Here is an 18,158-nt window from a genome sequence, read left to right on the forward strand (position 1 = left end):
GCAATATTAACGATGGTAACGAAATGGAAGGTAATGGTAATAATATTAATAACGAAATTAAGTATAATAACTATAATGACGATATAATAATATTAATGATAATAATAATTATAATAATAATAAAAATAATAACGATAATAAATATAACAACGTTAATAATACAAGTAATAATAATAAAAATAATAACGATAATAAATATAACAACGTTAATAATACAAGTAATAATAACAATAATATCATTATTAAAGATAATAATGATAAGAACGATAATAATAATCATAATAATAACAATAATATTCATAACAATATTAACGATAATAACGGTAATGACGATAACAATAATAACGATAATTACGATGATATCGATAATAATATTAACAATATTAATCATCTTAATCATAATAGTAATAAAATAACATGTATAACGATTAAAACTATAATAATAATACAAAAAAAATAATAACAATAATACCGATAAAAACGATAATAATAATAACAATAATATCAAAAGTAGTAATAACGATAATATCGATAATAATGTCAATAAAGATAAAATTAATAATAATAGCAATGTTAACAATAATAACGATAGTAATAATAACGAAAATAATAATAAAAGCGGTAATAATAATAACAATAATAACGATAATACCGATAACAATGATAACGATAATAAAAATAATATCGATAATATTAACAACAATATTAATGAAAGTAACATTAATAATAATAATAGTAATAACGATAAAAACGATAATAACTATAATAAAAATAATAATAATAATGAAATTAACGATAATAGTAATAATTATAATAACGATAATAACGACAATAAAGATAATAATAATAATAATAACAATTACGAAAATAAGGATAATAACGATTATAATAATAATAATAATAACGAAGATAAGGATAATAATGATAACAATGAAAATAATAATAACAATAATAACGAATTAAACGATAATAAGGCTAATAATAATAATTATAATAACGATAGAAACGGTAAAAAAGGTAATAAAAAAGATAACGATGATAACGATATTAACGATAATCATTATAATCAGAATAACGATGATAACGATAATATCGATAATAATAAAAATAATAAAAATAATAACAATAATAATGATCGTAACGATAATAAAGATAATAATAGCTATAATAGTAAATATAATCATAGTAATAACTATAATAACGATAATATCGATAATAATAACAATGAAAAAGTTAATAGAAATGATAATAATTGCGATAATAACGATAATTTCTTTAATAATAATAACAATAATAAAGATAATACCGATAATGACATTAATAACAATAATAATAAAAGCAACAATAACGATAATTAAGAAAATAAAAAATATAATTAAAACCATACTAAGGATAAGAAGGATATCATCAATAATATTAATAAGGAAAATAAGGATAATATCGATTATATTAATAAAAATATTAACAATTATATAGATAATTATAATAATAATATTAACAATAATAACGATAATAACAATATTAACGATAATAAGGATAATAAAAATGACGATATTTACGAATATAACGATAGAAGAAATATTAATAATACCAATAATAAGGATAATAAAGATATCGTCGATAATAATAATAGCAATAATAATGATAATCTAGATAATAATATTATCAATATTAAAGATAATAAAGATAATTTTAATAATAATAATAACGATAATAACGGTATTAACGATAAATATAATAACGATAATAACGATATTAACGATAATGACGATAATAAGAGCAATAATAATAATAATAAGAATAATAACGATAACTACAAAAAGAAGATAATAGTAATATTAATAATAATGAAAACAAGGATAATAACGATAACAACTATTATAATAATAATAATAATAATAAAGATAGTAAAGATATGAACGATATTAACAATAAAAACAATAATAAAGATAATTATAATACGATAATAACGATTACAGTAATAATAATAATATTGATAGTAACAAAAATTACGATAATGGTGAAAATAATAATAATAATAATAAAAATAATAAAGATATTAACGATAACAACGATATTAATGCTAATAACAATAATAATTACAATAATAATAACAATAGTAACGTTAATATCAATAATAATGAGAACTATAATAATGATAATAAAGTTCATAACTTTAATATTAATAACAATATTAATGATAACAAGGATAATAACAATATAAATAATAATAACGAAAATAAGGATAATCACAATGACAACGATAATAATAATAACAATAATAATGATAATACGTTAGTATCGTAGTAGTAATTACAATAATAACGATAAGAACTACAATTACGGTAAAAATAGTAACGATAATAAAGTTAATATCGATAATAACAATAACAATATTAACGATAATAACGATAATAGTAATAATAAAAGTGATAATAACGATAATATTGATAATAACGATAATAATAATACGATAATAACGACAATACCAATAATAATAGCAACGATAACAATGATAATAACGATAATAATATTAACAATAATATCGATACCTACTATCATTCCTATAATTATAATAATAGTAATAACGATAATAAGGATAATTACGATAAGTACAATTATAATAATGACGATAATAACGAAAAAAGTAATAATAATTATAACGATAAAAACGATAATAACAATAATAATAACAATAATAAACATAATAAAGATATCGACGATAGTAATTGTAGTAATAAAAACAGTAATAACAATACTAAAGATAATAACGATATTAACGATAATAATAATATTGATAGTAAGCAAAATATCAATAATAATAAGAACAACATTAACGATATTATCGATAATATTAACAATAATAATAACTATAATAACGACAATAAGGATAATAAAAATATTAATAATAACTATAGTAACGATAATACAAATAAAAATAATTAAAATATTATCGATAATATCGATAATAAGAATAAAAATAACAACGATAATTACGATGATAATTATAATAACGATAATTATAACAATAATAATGATGGGAAAGATTATGAAGATAATAATAATAACAACTATTACTACAATAATAATAAGAATAATTACGATACTAACAATAATAATTGTAGTAATAATAAAAATGATAACGATAATAACGTTAATAACGAAATTACCATTATATTTTTAACGATTATATTAATAATATCGATAATATTAATAACAATACTAATGATAATAATGGTAAAAATAATAATAATAACGATAATAACGATAATAGTAATTATAATAATAACGATAATAACGATAAGAACGACAATAACAATAATAATAATATTGATAACAATGATAATAACGATATTAACGCTAATGGCGATAATAATAAAAACAATATTGACGAAAATAAATATAATAAAGATACAAAAGTTAATAATAAGATTAATATCAACAATAATATCTATAATTACGATAATAACGACAATAATGATCATAACGATAATAATAATATTAATAATAACGAGGATAACGGAATTAACTATAATAATAATATTAATAATAATAATAATAATAACAAAAATAACGATCTTAACGATAACAATAGTAGTAATACTAACAATAATAACAATACTATCGATAATGATGTTAAAGGTATTAATAATAACGATAATAATTATAATAATAATTACAATACTAACTATAAAAGCGAAGTTAGTAATAGTAAAAGTAATAATAATAGCAATAATAACGATAATAAAGATAATTATAATAACAATAATAACGACAATAACGATAATAGCGATAACAATGATAACAATAATAACGTTAATAACGAAAATTATGATAATTCTGATGATAACAATAATAATGATAACGATAAAAACGAAATAGTAATAATAATAATTACGATTATAAAGGTAATATCGATAATAATAATAATTATAATAATTAATATAATAGCGATATAAACGATAAGAACAATAATATTAATCAAAGCAATAAAGATAATAACGATAATAATAATAATAATAACAATAACAAGGATAATAACAATAATAATAATAAAAGACTACAATAATGAGTATAAAGATAAGGATAATAAAGATAATTATTATAATAATAATAAAAATAATAACGATAATAATGATACAATCTATAATAATAATAATAACAATTAACATAATAACGATTTTAACGATAATAATAATAACATAAATAATTATAATAAAATAATTATAATAACAGCAAGAACGATAAAAAATATAATAACATTAATAACGATAAAAACGATAATAACGAAAATAAGGATAATAATAATAACAATAATAACTATAATAACCATAATAACGATATTATAGTAATAAAAATAAATATAATATCGACAATAAGGACAATAATAATAGTAATAATAACGACAATAACGATAATATCGATAATAATTATAACGAAAATAATGACAATAATAACTTTAATATTAACGATAATAAGAATAATAATAATGACATCGATAGTAATAATAACAATAATATCGATAATAAGGGTAATTACGAAAATGACAGTAATTACGATAATATATATAAAACGACAATAATAATAAAAATAAAAACGATAATAATGATAATAACAATAATTATAATTATAATAATAATAATAAAAACGATAATAACAGTATTGATAATAACAATAATAACGATAATAAAAAATAACGATAATAATAATAACAATTATAAAGATAATAACAATAATATCGATATTAGCGATAACTATAATAACTATGATTACGATAATAACAATAGTAATAATGACCAAAATATCGAAAACAACGATAATAACGATATTAATAGTAATAAAAATGAAGATAATAACGGGATTAACGATAATAACGATAGTAATAATTACAACAATAACGATAATGATGAAAATAATAATAATAACGATAATTATAAGAACAAAAATTACTATAATAACAATATTAACAATAATAATAATAAGAATTACAACGATAATAAAGAAATAACGATAGAAATAATAACAATTATAACTATAATAATAGTAATGACCATAACAATAATAACGACAATTACGATAATATCGATAATAACATTAACATTATTAACGTTCATAACGATAACAGTAATAATAATAATAACATGTATAACGATAAAAACGATAATAACGGTAATAACGATGATAATAATAACGATAATAATATTAATTACGATAATAACGATAAAAACGAAAATAATGATAATAATACTAGTAACAGTAACAATAATAATAAATATAATAACGATATTGAGGATACAAACGATATTAAAGATAATAGCGATAACAAAATTAATAATAATAACTATAATAACGATAAAGACAATAATAATAAGAAAATTAATAGCGATAATAACGATAATAAAATTATTAATAATAATAATGACGATATTATAGATATTAACGATAATAATAAGAACGATAATAACGACAATAGTAATTATAACAATATAGATAATAATGATAATAACGAATATAATAATAATAATAATAAATATGAAAACGATATTAACGATAATAACGCTAATAATGATAATAACGATTATAATAATAATAATAATACAATATTAACGATAAGAACGATAATATCGGTATAATTGTAATAATATAATCGATAATTGCGTTATTAGAAATAATAATAATAGCAATAATAACGATAATGACGATAATAACGAAAATCCTAATAACAACAATAACGATAATAATAATAATAAGAATTACGATAATAACGATAATAACGTTAATTATAATAGTAGAAATAACAATAATATCGATAATAACTAAAATAACGATAATTACATTAACATCGAAAAAAGTAATAACTATATTAATAATAATAAAAATAATAATAACGATAACATAGATAATAACGATAATAACGATATCAATAATAACAATAATAACGATAATAACTATAAAAGCGATTTTAATGACAATAAATACAGTAATAAGAATAATAATAATAATAATAACGATAATAATAATATTATTAATGACGATAATTACATTAACAACGATAATAGTACTAATGACGTTTATAGTAATAATCATATTAGCGATAATATCAACAATAATAATAATAATAGTAACCATAATAACGATAATAAAAATAATAACGATAAAAACGATAATAACGGTAATAACGATGATAATAATAACGATAATAATATTATTAACACTAATCAAAATAATAAAGGTAATAACGATATTCTAATAATAATATTATTAATAATAATAACAATAATTTTTATAATAATATTTTTAACAATAATAACAATAATGAGGATAATCACAATAATAATGATAATAATGACGATAATATCGATATTAACAATAATATTGATTATAAAGAAAACAAATATAAAAATATTAATGATAATATCTATAATATCGGTATTAATAATTACAATATCAACGATAAAAACAATAATAATATCTATAATAATATCGATAATAGCGGTAATAATAATAATATCATTGAAAACGCTAATGACGATAATAACGATAATAACGAAAATATTATCGATAATAACGATAATAATAATAATAGTAATATTGATAATAACAATAATAGCGATAATAATGATAATAATTACAATAATAATAACTATAATAATGATAATAATAAAAACAATATGAACAATAATAAAAATAAATCGATAATATCGATAGTAATAATTATAATAATAACAATAATAATGATAATAATATAATAACGAAAACAATAATAAGGATAATAACGGAAATAAAGGTAATAATAATAAATATAATAACGATAACAACGATAATAACGCTATTAACTATTATAACAATAACAATAATAGGGATAATATCGAACATAAAGATAATATTAATAAATATAATAACTATAACAATGATAATAACTATTATATCGATAATAATGATAATAATAATAGTAAGAATAATTATAATAAAAGGAAAAAAGATAATAACGAAAATATTAATAACAATAGTAACGTTAATAAAGATAATAATAGTAATAATAAAAACAAGATTTACGATAATAACGATAATATGATTATAATAATAATAAAAATAGCAATAATCACGATAATATCGATAATAATAATAATAAAAGCATAGTATAATAACGATAATAATAAAATAAACATAATAACGATATTAACGATAACAGCGATAATAACAATAATAATATTATAAAAAATAACAATAATAATGATATTAATAATAAAAACAATAATAACGATATTGACGATAAAAACGATAATAACGATAATAATGATGATAATATCGATAATAATATTGATAATAATAACTATAATAATGATAATAACGATAATAACGATAATAACGGTAATAATCATAATAATAATATTAATATATAAGGTAATAACTATAATAACGATAAGAATAGTTATAATAACGATAATAAATTTAATAGCAATAATAATCCTGATATGCATTATAATAACAATAATAACGATAATAACCATATGAACAATAATAATATTAACAATAATATCAATAACAACGATAATAACGATAATTATAATAGTTATATTTCTATAATAAGGATTATAACGAATGAACGAAAATTATAGTAACAATAAAATCAATAATAATGATAATGATGACAGTAATAATAATAATAAGACCAATAATAATAATAATAATATCGATAATAATAGAAGTAATAATAACAAAAATTACAAAAATAACGATATTGACGATAACAATAATAACGATAATAACGATAATATCGATAATTATAATAACGATAATGACGACATTTGTAATAATAATTATATCGATAATAACGGTAATAACGATAATAATAATAACAATTATAACGATAATAACGAAAATAACGATAATAACGTTAATAACGACAATTATAATAATTACAATAACAATATTAACTATAATATCGATATAATAATAACGATATTTACGACAAATGTAATAATAATAATAACGATAATGACGATAAAAAGATAATAATAATAATATTGACGATAATAACGGTAATTACGCATAATGATAATTATGATAATATCAATAGGAATAATAACAATAATAACGATGATATCGTTTATGACTATAATAAAAATAATATAATTAAATATATTAAGGATAAGAACGATAACATCGATCATAATAACAATAATATCGTTAATAACAACAATAACGATAATAACAATAATTATATAACTATAATTAAGATAATAACGATAATAAAAGTAAACAAATTAATAATAATAACAATATTAACAATAATATCGATAAAAACGATTTCAACGATAATACTTGTAATAATAATAACAATAATAAAATTACTAACGATAATAACGATATTAACAATGCTAATAATAACGATAATAACTATAATATCAATAATAATAATAATAACGTTAACGATATTGTCGGTAATAATAATTATAATAATAATAAAAAGAATAATAATAAAAATAATTGCGATTATAATTATAATAACGATAATAAAAAGTATATAAATAAAAATAATAATGATAATAACAATGATAACAATAATAATGATAAGAATAATAAAGATAACAACGCTATTACCGATAATATAGATAATAATAATAATAATAGAAACAATAATAACGACAGAAACGATAATAAATATAAACTAATATCGATAATAACGTTAATAGTAATAATAATAATATCGATAGTATCAATAATTACGAAAATAACAATATTAATATTAATAATAATAATATTAATAATAATAGTAATAATAATTATAATAACGAAAATGACTGTAGTAATGATTATAACGTTAATAACGTTAAAGACGATAAAAAATATAAGAATAATAACGATAATAACGATAATATCGACAATAGTAATAATAATAACATCAATAACGATAATTACGATGATAACGATAGTAATAATTTAATAATGACGATAACAAAGATGATAGTGATAGTAATAATAATAAAAATATTATCGATAATAAGATTAATTACGAAAATATCGGTAATAAAGATAATAACAATAATAACGACAATAATAATAATAATAATAACGATACGAACGATAATAACGATAATAATAAATATAAAAATAATAACGTTATTAATAACGTTATTAACGATACTAACGACAGAAATAATTACAATAAAAACGATAACCTATAATAATTATAATAACGATAATTATAAGAACAATAATTAGTATAATAACGATATTAACAAAAATAATAATAATAATAACAACGTTAATATAGAAATAACGATAATAATAATAACAATTATAACAATAATAACGATAATAATAATAATAATAATCATAATAATAATAATATTATGGATAATAATTACAATTACGATATTATCAATAATAATATTAACAATATTAATGTTCATAACGATAATAAAGATATCAATGAAAATAATGATAATGACGATAATGATAATAACAATATTACCGATAATTACGATAATAATAATAATAATATTGACGATAATATAGATAATACCATTAACAATAATAATGTTATTATCGATAATACTTGTAATAAAAATAAAGATATCAACGATATTAACGATAATGACGATAGAAAAATAACAATAATATAGATAATAAAGATAATAATGATAATAACGATAATAATATTTTTAAAAATAAATAAAATACTGATAATAAAGATAATAACGATAATATAAATAATAACGTTAATAATAATAACAACAATAACGATTATAACGATAATAACGATTATAATAATAACGATAATGAGGTTGATAATAATAACTATAATAGCACTAATAACAATAATAATTATAATTATAATAGCAATAATAACAATAACAAGTATAATAACATTATTGATAATAATAATGATAACGAAACCAAGAATAATAACGGTGTAAACGATAAAAATAATAACAATAATATCGATGATAAAGAAAATAACGATATTAATAATAATAATAATATCGAAAATAACGATTATAATGACAATAACGTTAATAATGCTAATAATAAGAGCAATAATAACGATAATAACGATAATAACAATATTATCCATAATAATAATAATAATATTAACGATTATAACGGTAATAACGATAAAGACATTAATAATAATAAAATTAATAACGATAATAACGTTTATAACCTAAGTAATAATAGCAATAATAACGATAATAAGGATAGTAATAATAATAATAGTAATAAAAATAATACCGATAATAACGGTAATAACGACAATAATTATATTAATAATAATAATAATAGTAATAATAACAATAATAACGATAGTAACGATATTAATAAAAATAATGATTAATTTAACAATAATAACGATAGTGATGAAAACAAAAATTTTAGTAATAACGATAATTTCTATAATAGTGATAATAATAATAACGATAATAGCGATAAAATTATAATAACAATAATAATGAAAATATTATTATTAACAATAATAACGATAACAGCGACAATAGTGATAAGAATATTAATAATAAAATAGAAAATAATGTTAATAACGATGACAACGATAATTAAAATATCAATATTAACGATAATAACGATAATAACGATTATACGCATTATAACAATTCGATAATGAGAATAATAACGATAATAATGATAGTAACTATAATAACGATTACAACAATAATAACGATAATAATAATAACGATAATAGCGAAAATAAAGATAATTACAATAATAATAATAGTAATAAAAAGATGATAACAATAATAACGATTGTAATGATTACAACGATAATAATAATAATTTTAACATAAATAACGTTAATAACGATAATTATTTTAATTGAAGTAATAATAACAATATTAACAATGTTTGCAATAATAATGATATAAGGATATTATAGTGGTAACAATTAAAGTAATAACGATAATAATCATAATAATAAATACGATAATATCGATCAATTCGATAATAATAATAACAATATTAATCATTATATCGACAAAAATAATATCAATAATAACAATAATAAAATTAATAATTTTAAAAATGCAAATAATAAAAATATTATTAATAACAATAATAAAGATAAAAGCGATAATAAAATTAATAACTTTAATAACGATAACAATAACATTATTACTAATAAATAATAATAACGATAATAACGAAAATAATGATAATAACGATTATAATAACAACGACAATATCGATGATAGTATTAATAATAATAATTTATATATTATAATAATTTACGATTATAATAATAACAAAAATAAAGAAAAGAACGATTAATCTTTAATAACGATATTAATAATAACGATAATAACTGTAATAACGATGTAACGATAATAATAACAGAAATAATAACGATAATATTGATAATAATAATAATAATAATATTAAAAGCAATAATATCGATAATGTAGAAAATAACGATAATAATGATATTGATAATAACGATAATAGTAATAATAATAATATCAAAAATAACAATAAGTACGATAACGACTATAATAACAATAAAAATAATAACGATAATGACGATGATAATGATAACTATACTAACGTTAATATCGATAATAATAATAGCAATAATACCAATAGTAACGATGTCAATGATATTAACGATAATAACGATAATAACGATAGTAAAGACTATAATAATAATTATAATAACGTTAAAAGAGATAATTACTATATCAACGTTAATAATAATATTACATAAAAAGGATAATAAGGATAATAATAATGATAATAACAATAATAAAGATCATAACGACATTAATAAGAATAAAAATAATAATAATAATAATAATATCGATGATATCGATAATAGCTATAATAATAATATTATTCATGACAATAATACCAATAATAACGGTAATAAGTATAAAAATAAATACGATAAAGTCGATAATATCCATAAGATAATTAACAATTTTAGCGATAATATCAAGACAATTTCAATAGTAACGATAATAATAATTATAATAACCAGAATAGCGATATTAACAATAAATAATAGCGATATTAACGATAAAATTGATAATAATATTAGCAATTATAACGATAACAAACGACAATAACGATATAAAAGATAATAAAATCTATAATAACGATAATTACAATAATAATAATAGTAAGGATAATAATAATAACAATAATATCGATAAAGACAATAACGATAATAACGGTAATAATAATAATAATAAAGATAATTACGATAATAACGATAATAATAATAACAATAATAACGATAATAACCACATTCACGATAATAAAAATTACAATAATAACGATAATAACGGCATTCGCAATAATAATAATTACGATAGTAACGATAATAACGATATTAACCAAAATTAAATTAATAACTATATTTACGTTAATAACGATAATAATATCAGCAATAATAGCGATAATAGCGACAATAACGGTAACAATAATAATAACATTATTGACGATATTATCGATGATAACGATAATAAAAATAACGGTAATGAGAATAATAATAATAATAGTAATAACAATAATAATTATAATAAAACTAATAATAATAATAATGATAACGGCAAAAATGATAATAATATTAATAAAGATATTAGCAATAATAATAGTAGTAATTAATAACTATTATAACGAAAATAACGATAATAACGATTACAATAATAACGATTATTACTATAATAACTAAAATAATAAAAACGATAGAAACGATACTAGTAAAAATAATAATACAGATAAAAACGATAATAAATTTAATAATAATAAAAAGAATAACTATAGTAAGATATTAACGATATAAACGATAATAAACCAAAAACTACGAAAATAACGATAATAATTATAACAATAATAACAATAATAACTACAATAATTATAACAATAACAACGATAATAAAAATAATAACAATAATAACGATAATAACGATAATAATAAATATAGTAATAATGACAATAATAACGACAATAACGATAATAATAATTATAATGATAGTAGTAATAAAAACGATAATTATAAAAATAATAATAATAACGATAATAACGATAATAGTACAAGTAAAAATAATACTAATAACTATAATAACGATAATAACGATAATAATGATAATAACGATTATAATAACAACGATAATACTGATAATGTTAGTATTAATAATAATGATAATAACGATATTTACGATAATAATAATAACAATAATATAGAAAAGAACGATATTATCTATAATAACGATATTAAGAATAACGATATTAACTATAATAACGATGAAACGATAATAATAACATCAATATAACCGATAATATTGATAATAATAATAATGATAATAGCAATAATAACGATAATAAAGATATTAACGATAATAATAATAATAACGGCAATAACAATAATAATGATAATAATAATAATTATAATAATAATAAAAATATTAATAATAATAATAATAATAATAATAATAATAATAATAGTTTTAAAAATAATAACAATAATGTGTTTAATAACGATAATAATTGTAGTAATGTTAAGAATCATAACAATAATAACGATAATAACGATTATGATGATAGCAATATTATTGATAATAACGACTATAGTAATAATAATAATAATAACGATAATAATGATAATTAAAATAACGATAATAACGATATTAACTACAATAATAATAATAATAATAATAACGTTAAAAGGGATAATAACTATGTCAACGATAATAATAATAACAATAATATCATTAAAAACGATAATAACGATAAAAATAATAATAATAATACTAACGATATTAACGGTAAGAACGATAATAATGATAATAATTTAACAATAATAACGATATTAAAAATTTTTTGGATAAAATTAATAAGGATAATATCGATAATAACGATAGGAATAATAATTTAATTTCGATAGTAGCAATAATAACGACAAAGACGATAGTAACGATAATAATAATAACGCTAATAACGATACTAAAGATAATAGCGATAATAATAATAACGATAATAAGGATAATATCGTTAATAATTGTAACAATATAAACAATAAAAACGATAATAATAATAACAACAAAAACATTAATAACGATATTAACTATAATAAAATTTATTATAATAACGACAATGACGATAATAATGATAATAATAGAAGTAATAATAACAATATTAAGAATATTAAATATAATAATGATTATAATGATAATAGTAGTAGTAATAATAACAGTAATAACAATAATAACGATAATAACGATTATAACTATGTTAACGATAATAATATTGACGATTATAACGATAATAACCATAATAATAATAATAATAATAATAAAGATAACTACGCTATTAACGATAATAATGATGGTAATAATAATAATAATAACGAAGATAACGTTAACAATGATAATACCGATAATATCGATAATAACTATAATAGCGACATTAATAATGATAATAATAATAATAATAATAATAATAACAATGATGATAACGATAATTACGAAAATAACGATATTAACGATAATAATGATAATAACAATAAGACCGATAGTAATGACACGATAATATCGATTACTGTAATGATAATATTACCAATAGTTTCAATAATAACGATAATGACGGTAATAATAAAAATAATAATAAGGTAATAACGATATTAATGACAAAAACGATAAAAATGATAATAACAATAATAATAAAAATAACAATTACAATAATAACGATAATAACTATAAGAATGAGAACAATAATAACGATCATAGCGTTAATACGGATAATAATAATAGAAATAATGGCGATAACATCGTTAATAACAATAATCGTAATAATAACGATAATAGTGGTAATAATGATGACAACGGTAATAATAATAATAGTAATAACGATAATAACGATATTAACGAAAATAAGGATAATAATAATAAAAATAATAACAATAATAGCGATATTAATGATAATAAGAATAATAAAGATAGTAACAATAATAATAATAGTAATAATAATGTTAATAACGTTATTAACGATAATAACGATAATAATAATGACAATAATGAAGATAATAACGATAATATCGATTATAATAATAACAATAAAATCGATAATAATGATGTTAATGATAACTATAATAACATTATTTACGATAATAACGACAATAGTAATAATGAAGATTTTTACGATAATAATAATAACGATAATAACGATAATAACGATAATAATAATAATATTAATAACAAAGGATATAACGATATTCATGAAAATAACGATAGTAATGATAATAACGATACTAATAAAATTAATAATAACAATAATAACGATAATAATGTTTACAATGATAATAACTATAATAATGATATGAACAATAAGAATAAAAGTAATAATAAAGACATTAACGTTATGAACGATAATAATGATAATAACGACACTAATAAAAATAATAATAAAAATAATAACGATAAAAACGATATAAACGATAACAACAATAATAATAATGATAATAACTATACTAATAGTAATAACAATAAGAATAATAACGATTATAACATGAAATATAAAAAGAACAATAACGATAATAATGATAATAACGTTAATAATAATAGCAATAATAACGATCTTAACGTTAATAACGATAGTAATAATAACATTAATAACGATAATAACATTAAAAACGATAATAATAATAATGACGTTAATAATAATAATCACATTAGAGATATTAACGATAATAAAAACAATAATAATTATAACAATAATAATAATAATAATAGTAACCATAATAACGATAATATCGATAATAGCGATAGTAATAATAACGATAATGACGATAATAATAGTAATAATAACGATTATAACGATAATTACGAGAATGACGATAATATTAATAACGATAATTACGTTAATAACGTAAATTACGATAAAATAATAGTAATAATAACAATAATAACGATAAAAATATTAGCGCAAATAACGATAAAAATAATAGTAATAATAACTATAATAACGATAAAAATATTAACGATAATATCGACATTATTAACAGTAATAACAACGATAATTACGGTAATAACGATAATAAAATTAATAATAATGAAGATAATAACAATATTAACGATAATATCGAAAATAACGATAATAAAAATAATAAAAGTAATAGCATTAATAACGATAATAACGATAATATCGATAATAGCGATAATAATATTAACGATAGTAAATATAATAAAGATAATTATTCTAAGAATAATATATATAACATTGATACTAACGTTAATAACGATATTACTAATAACAATAATAACGATAATAACACTTATAATGATAAGAACGATAATATTATTAACAATAATAACAATAATAACGATTATTACGAAATAATGATAATAATTAAAGTAATAATAACAATATTAAAAATAATAAGATTAATAACGATAATAACTACAATAATAGTAGTAATAATGAAAGTAATAACAATAATAGCCATATAAACGATTTTAACGATTATAACGATAATAACGATAATATCTATAATATTAATAACATTATTTAGAATAATATCGATATTAATAATTGTAATAATAACAATAATAATTATCATAACGATAATAGCGATTATAATAAAAATATTATCGTTAGTAACAATAATAATGATAACGATGTTTATAATTGTAATAATAATAATGATTATAATGATTGTAACGATAATAATGATAATAACGATAATAATTATATTAATAAAATGAACAATAATAACGATATTAACGAAAAGATTAGTAACAATTGTACCGTTAACAACGACAATAAACATAATAATAATAATAATAATAATAACGAAAGTAAAGATAACAACGATAATAATAATCACAATAATAGCGATAATATCGATTACAATAAAACCGATAATATCGATATTAATGATAATAAAAATAACATTAATAACGATATAAAAATAATATCAATAATAACGATAATAATAGTAGAAATAATAACAATAATAACGATAATGAAGATATCAGTAATATTATTAACGATAACAATGATAATATTAATATAAATAATAAGGATAATAACGATAATAAAGATAATAATATTAATAGTAATAAAGATAATAATGATAATAACGATAATACCGATAATAACGATTATAACGATAGTAGCGATAATAAATATAATAACGACAATAATAATTATAATAATAATTATAATAATAATAATAATATTAATAATAATAATAATAATAATAATAATTACGATAATTACGATAATAATAATAACAATAATATCGATTATATCGATAATTATAATAATAATATTTACGATAATTTCGGTCATAATATTAATACTAATAACAATAATAACGATAATAACTATTATAATAATATCGACAATAACAATAATATTAATAATAATAACAACGATAATTACGATAATAACGATAACAAAATTCATAATAATAAAGATAATAACAATTTTAACAATAATATCGATAATAACGATAATAAAAATAATAATTGTAATAACATTAATAACGATAATAAAGAGAATAACGGTAATAACGATAATAAATATAATAATAATAATGAAAATAACGATAATAATGATATTAACGATAATAATAATAAAAATAATATCGATAATAACGATGATAACGAAAATAATGATAATAACGATAATAATAGTTATAATATTTGCAATAAAAATAACGTTAATTACAATAAAAACGATAATAATAATAGTAATTATAAAAATAATAGCAATAATAACAATAATAATGATAATAATATATACGATTTTAACGAAAATAGTAATAATAATAATAACGATAATAAAGATAATAACGATAATGATAATAATAATAATAATAATAATAATAAAAATAGAAACAATAATTTGCATAATAATGATAATAATACTGGTAATGTTAAGAATAATAACAATTATAACGATAATAAATATTATGACTATAACAATATTATTCATAATAACGTCAATAGTAATAAAAATAATAATAACGATAATATCGATATTAGTAGTAATATTAATAACTATTATAACGATAATTACGATAATAATTATAATAATATTAAAGATAATAACGATAGTAACAATAATAACGATAATAGTAATAAAAATATTAATGATAATACCGAAAATTATAAAAATTATAATAACAATTATCACGA

The sequence above is a fragment of the Vespa crabro genome, unplaced genomic scaffold (genome assembly GCF_910589235.1).
Source record: "Vespa crabro unplaced genomic scaffold, iyVesCrab1.2, whole genome shotgun sequence".
Taxonomy (NCBI): domain Eukaryota; kingdom Metazoa; phylum Arthropoda; class Insecta; order Hymenoptera; family Vespidae; genus Vespa; species Vespa crabro.